General features: G+C 40.1%; 1 pseudogene across 1 annotated transcript in view; it reads left to right on the forward strand.

The window, feature by feature from the left end:
• The window catches only part of LOC309584779 (3'-5' RNA helicase YTHDC2-like), a 28,577-nt pseudogene extending 23,716 nt beyond the window's left edge, over positions 1-4,861 (forward strand). Inside the window, exons 26-29 of the transcript in view lie at positions 302-479; positions 1,486-1,689; positions 3,520-3,702; positions 4,772-4,861. The product of the transcript in view is annotated as a 3'-5' RNA helicase YTHDC2-like (transcript). The remainder of the gene's footprint in view (positions 1-301; positions 480-1,485; positions 1,690-3,519; positions 3,703-4,771) is intronic.
• Positions 4,862-6,000: the final 1,139 nt, after the last annotated feature.

The raw sequence follows: 6,000 nt of genomic DNA on the forward strand, positions 1-6,000 counted from the left end.
CAGTTGAAAGGTGTGATACTGTCCTATGCTGCATTGTAGTTTCACTGAGAAGTATTTCATACATGGGCCTGCTGTTTGAGAGAGCAGTCAGGAATATTGTCCATGATTTGTGATCTTGGAGAAGGAGCAGATGAGGTTTAGCAGTAACATTAAAAAACAATGCATGACCGGTATGGGTTTTTAGTTAGTGTTTAATATGTGTTGTAGTTGCTGTAATACATGTGGTCATGCAGTAGGCTGACAGGTATGTACGTAAATTGTTCAGTGAGTGCTCGTGAAACTCAAGGCATGTCCTTTTTAGAGTTTCGGTGAAATCTACATCTCCTGCACTCCACCAGCCAAAGAAGTACAAAGAAAAAGACATTTTGCTCTCCAAACGATCCTCAGATGACAGATCAGCTCAGTCCTCAGTGAAGCCTGCAGACAGCAGTAGCTGTCCCAGCCCCTGTGCTAGTCCTTCTTCTCCAGTATCTGCAAAGGTAGAGTTCTCCAAAGTACCACCCTGCTCTTCGAAAGTAAAGGGATGTCTTGCTGATACCATTCTGCAACAATTAGGTATTTTACTGCTAAATTAGGAACCTGACTTAACTTTTCATTTGTAACAGCTGCATAATGCTTCCTTCTGGAACTTAAAATCTAGACTAAATATCCTTGTTACGCTAGTTTAATACAGCAAAGATGGTATTTGTGGACTGCTGAGGTAAAGCTATCCAAAGTAAAAAAATGAGATTGTTTTTTTTTTTAATAAATGGTGAAGGTGTATTAATTTTTTTCAACTAAATTAGTACATTGTACACACACTTCTGAAAGTTTTGGATTCTGCCTTTCTGTTTCTGTAACAGCATCCATTGATACAGATTCTCTTTAAATATTTTGTTATCTGTGTTACCTGCCTTATTATGACTGCTTGGGGGTTTTTGTGAGGGTTATTTTAACAAAGCACACATTTAACGAGCTTATTGTCATAATTGTCCCCGTATACTTGAATGGTAAACTGCAGTGATACTAAACAGATCACTGAAAGGAAACCTCATGGACTCGCTGGAGGATTTAGTAATTCCTCTTGAGTTTTTCAGCTTTTAGGTTGAGCCAGTGTAAAAGGAAGAAAACATGTTTCCCGAAGGTAGAAATGGGAGTGGTGTGCTGTAGGCTGCAGTCTAGGATGATTCATTTTGGTGCCATCTCAAGGCGTGTCAGACTTAAACAAATTGTAATTAATCACTAAGCTTTTTACTCCTATTCTGCTCTACTTGTTTTCGGCCCCTCACAGAGGAACTGTTGAGAAGTGCTATCAAAATGTAAAATAGACGTCAGATACATTTTAAAGCTGTTTCAGACAGGACCAGCTGATTTTACATTTCTTCTAGAAGCTGGAGGAGGAAGGGAGGAGCACAGTCAAGGATTTCCATGTTCGTGTGTGTAAAGCTTCAGAAATAAAGCCTGGTTTATTTTGTTGTCTTTATTAATTTAATTTATTTTTTCCAGGGTTGCAGATCTCCTTCACCAAGCCAAAATAGGCCAGTTCGGTACTTTATAATGAAAAGTAGCAACTTGCAAAACATTGATATTTCTCAACAGAAGGGAATATGGTCCACTACGCCAAGTAATGAAGGGAAACTGAATGGAGCCTTTTGGGAGAGCAGCCTGGTTTACTTAATATTTTCTGCTCAAGGGTCTGGATGCTTTCAGGTGAGTCCTAATCTAAAACTAAGTATTAGCAGCGGTTGGTGGTTTAGGAGGCTGCAGCAGATGACTGTGTGTAGTGTGGACAGCTTTGCTTATGACTCCTGGCCTTCTGAGAAGCAGAGCAGTGTGCAAATGTCTGTGCTTGCTGAAGAAAGAGCATTTAATTCTTCTCTGAAACATGCTCTTCTAGTTAGCTCAGTTTGTCCCTCGAAGGCGGAGACAGAATTGCCTCCAAACATCATGAGTCAGAATAATGTTTATACCCTACATTAATCCTCTAAAACAACAAAAAGCGCCCCAAAAATCCTGACAAAGTCAGGGATTGCTACTCTTTGCATGCCAAAGTGTGTATTGTAAGTGAGCAAGGAGTTACAGGCAAGTCATAGCTTTCTAAAGCCAGGAAACTCATACATTTCTTTATTAAAATCTTAATAAAAACTGGTTTTATTCACTTCCAGTTAGGAAGCTGGCCGTGATTCTTCCAGAGCTGTGTCTTGACTTCATGTTCAGTGAGATATATGTCAACAGTTTGTTGGTCAAATCTCTGGTCAGTTTGAAGTTAAAAACTTGACCTGGTAGTGCAAAGTTGCGCATTAGCTTTGAGCCAGCTAAATTCAGTTGTTCCAGGTAAAGAAAGGCCCACTTACTTCTTCATATATAAGCTCTTTGTAAAAATCAGCTGAACTGAAAATCTAAGGAACCAACCAAAACACAGCTGTCTTGGCAATACCACTGAAGGACTGCAGTGGCATACTGTGTACGATGATTTGGCAAACGCAGGTGTAATACTGGCAAGTAATTTTCAGCAAGCCAGTTGATACCGAAAATGGGCGGTTGCATTGGTGCTCTCAGGCAGGGAAGCGGGGGAGGGAAGACACGCCGACGTCAGGAGTGCAGGTGATTGACCTTGCCCTGCCCTTCCAGTTGTGACAGGGCACTGCACCCTCATGGGAATGTGGGATTAACTTCCCTATTAATCTTCTGTTGTCCCAACTGTCTCTTTCTAGTCCACATTTATTTTTTTTCCACTGTTCCTTTCATTAACTCTCATGTAAGTCTGCCTTGAGCTATGTAGGACTGCATGTCTTACAACAGCAGTGAGTGCTGCTAATTTACACAGTGAACTGCATCTTTTGGACTGCTACATCCTAACTGGCATCAATTCACCTGAATAGTTGATACGTTGTCTGTGGGGTTGGGTTCACTTCTGGTTTGGTTGGGGCGTGGGCAAATCAGGGTGTCCTGAAGTAAGTTAAATGCTATCTCGGGTTTGGGGTTCCTTTCATTTTCTTTCTGAATACTTGTCATGGTGGAATTTTGTCCAGCTTCACTAAAGAAGGAAATAAAAGCAACTTTGACTTCTTTCTTGGAAGAACAGCTACACTCTCCTGATTCTATGTGAAAGTTAATGTAGAGGGAACACGAGAAGGAACAAATGGATTTCTGCAAAAATAACCTACAGCTGACGAGGAATGTGAATGTCTAACGGACTATTCTGTACTGGAATATTCATCTTGATTTCCTTCTGCTTCAGGTGGTTTTGCAACAGCTTTTTAATCTGTTACGAAGCTCAAAAAACCTTCAGTGATAATTTTGTCATTGAGAGACATTCCTTACGGTCAAACCCTACAAGGCATATTTGAAGTGGAAAAAGAAGTGCTACCTCTAACTTTCTAGATGTAAAACATTTTGGAAGCTCCAGCTTCATGGTGGAGAGGGTGTTAATCACTTTGAAACTATTTTGAAAGTTTCACAGGAAGTTCAGTTATTTATCTCTTTCTGCCACAGACAGATGTGGTCCCATTATGTCTGTTCTTTCCATTTTTGTCCCAGGGGTTTGCTAGAATGGGTTCAGCAATTGGGCGTGAGAAAAGTCAAGACTGGGGATCTGCTGGTTTCGGAGGTGTGTTTAAGGTGGACTGGATCCGAAAAGAAAGCATTCCTTTTCAGTTTGCACACCATTTGCTCAACCCGTGGAATGACAGTAAGAAAGTACAGATAAGTAGAGATGGCCAGGTAATGTTACCCTCTTCTAAAGTTTTCTTTACTTGGTAGAACTGTGTATTTTTTATTGGCTTGTTCAGTTTATCGCCACTTGTTCGTGTGTCTGCTAATCTGAATCCCAGTTCATTGGTGCATTGTACCTTCAGCGAATGCAGAATTACCGCTGAAGTAATGGAGACATTTTGATAAGATCAAAACAGTTTCTTGCTTATGTGTTTAAAAAATTATTTAAAGGTGGATGCTTCCAAAAAGAAGTTGTTGGGGTTTTTTTGTAATTTAGTTCTGGAGGTTTGTGCCATGTTTGGTTGAGATGTATTCTCTTAGACAGTCTGTTACACCCAAATAAATGTTCATAATTAAAAGGTTTTTTCTGTAAAGCCTGAAGAGAATCCCGAGTTTTGAGGTAGAGTAAAGCTTAGGACCGTTCTCAAATCTGTTAAAGCTCTAACTGCAACTACAAAAAGCCAAAGAATTGGCACAGAATTTCTCTGTGGCAGTTTCTGCCCTCTCTCCATCCCCTCCCAAAACATCTTGATGACTCAAGAGCTAAAGCTTTTGTTTCACCTTCTCTTCTCCAAAACTCTCTCCAGTTGTAAGAAACTGGAGGAAAGAAGTACAAGGAAAGGACAGCCACTGTATTTCCTGTGACCTCTCTTTCCACATTCTCCACCACGCTTGATGGAATTCAGCTTAAAAGATGTGGAAAATAATGATCTTGAGTTAGTAAGTGAGTGACCTGTGGGAGGTACAAAGTATCTGGTGCGTCTGTTCTTGTGTATGGAGGTAGTGTGTTCACTGGAATTATCTTTGTGAGAACTGACATCTCACTGGGAATGGAAACACCCCAAACACCCTCTAGGCTAGGGTGGCTTATGAAAGTTTTTATCTCCTGCTGAGCCCTAGTAAGAAAACCTTGCTCTGCTGGGAGTTCTAATGTTTGTCCCAATAGCAAAAGGGATGAGCTCTTGTAGAAGGTTTGAAAGCAATCACCGGCAACCTCACCTAATTCAGTAATAAATCGTTTCTGTATGCTCAATAGTAGCAGTGCAGATAACTTCCCGGATTTCCTGATCCTTTCTAGGAGCTGGAACCACAAGTTGGAGAGCAGTTGCTGCAGCTTTGGGACCATATTCCTTTGGCAGGAAAAAACCTGCCTGAGCGTGCCAAGTAGTATGGCAGAGGTAGTTACTCCTGCGTTGCTTCCTGGTTTTGTGGTAGAGGAAAAGCTGTCCACACACAGTGTATCATCACTGTCCAGTCTTTGTAGCTTGTGGAAGGACAGGTACACTTGGTACTAAATAGTCTATTCATTTTGATTTTTTTCCAGCTGGTTTAGGTTGTTGAAACATCAGCCACGAGAACCAGCAGCATGTCTACAGTAAAGATGAGGAAGAAGGCGGCGCAACAACCTCCTGACGTTCTTAGTCATGCTGTGCAGCTAGAAGTGGAAAAATAAGAGGGAATTGTGTTGTTTTCAGTGTTTCCTTGCCAGCCTGGTTTTTGGCTGAGTTGGTTTTTTTACAGTAGTGTGCAGCTGATACTTAAAAATACAGTGAAGTTCAAAACAAAGTTTGAAACAATGGACCCCTTGTAAGTTGTCTGTGGGTTTAAAATAGCATAGCAGACAGTTGAGATATGCAGTTTACAGTTAAAGCTTTCTCAGCCCAGTACAAGGTATGAGAATGTAAATGTTAATTAATCGGTCTTGCAGTTGAGTTAAAAAAATAATAACTCCAAATATGTTGAAAGGCTCCATAAGTGTTGGTTGAACTTCTGCATCCACAGTGCAAGAGAGAAGAATGTAGTCATACAAACACCTAAGCAGCTGGAGATGTGAATTTTGAAGTTATTTAAATGTAATTATTTTTAATTAAATTTATTTTATTTATTAATTATTTAATTGTTATTGGATTTGATTATTTTAATTAAATTTCATTTAAATAAAGAAGAAGGAGCATGAGACTTGTGAGATTGGGTGCGTCCACTGATGTTTCAATTATTTTTCACCTTTAAGATGGGACTCACACCTTGACAGGCTGAAACAGTCTTTCAGAGGCCTGCGGCCAAGTGGCACTTCAATAGTTCACTAACTTAGGCACTGGTAGAAGAGTTGTATTTCTTTAAAAGAATATAAAAAATAATTACCAGTACCATTTCCTTGATCATTTAACATAGTCTTCATGCTTGCTTTCAAGTTGTTTCTTCTTCTTCCATACCACTACTGTCTTGGTTTATTTGGCTTTTTCTTAGTCCTTAACGTACTGTACTGTAAGGCTGGTATAAATTCAGTGTGATCACTGTCAGCACTGT

The sequence above is a fragment of the Coloeus monedula genome (assembly GCF_965178545.1).
Source record: "Coloeus monedula genome assembly, chromosome: Z".
Taxonomy (NCBI): domain Eukaryota; kingdom Metazoa; phylum Chordata; class Aves; order Passeriformes; family Corvidae; genus Coloeus; species Coloeus monedula.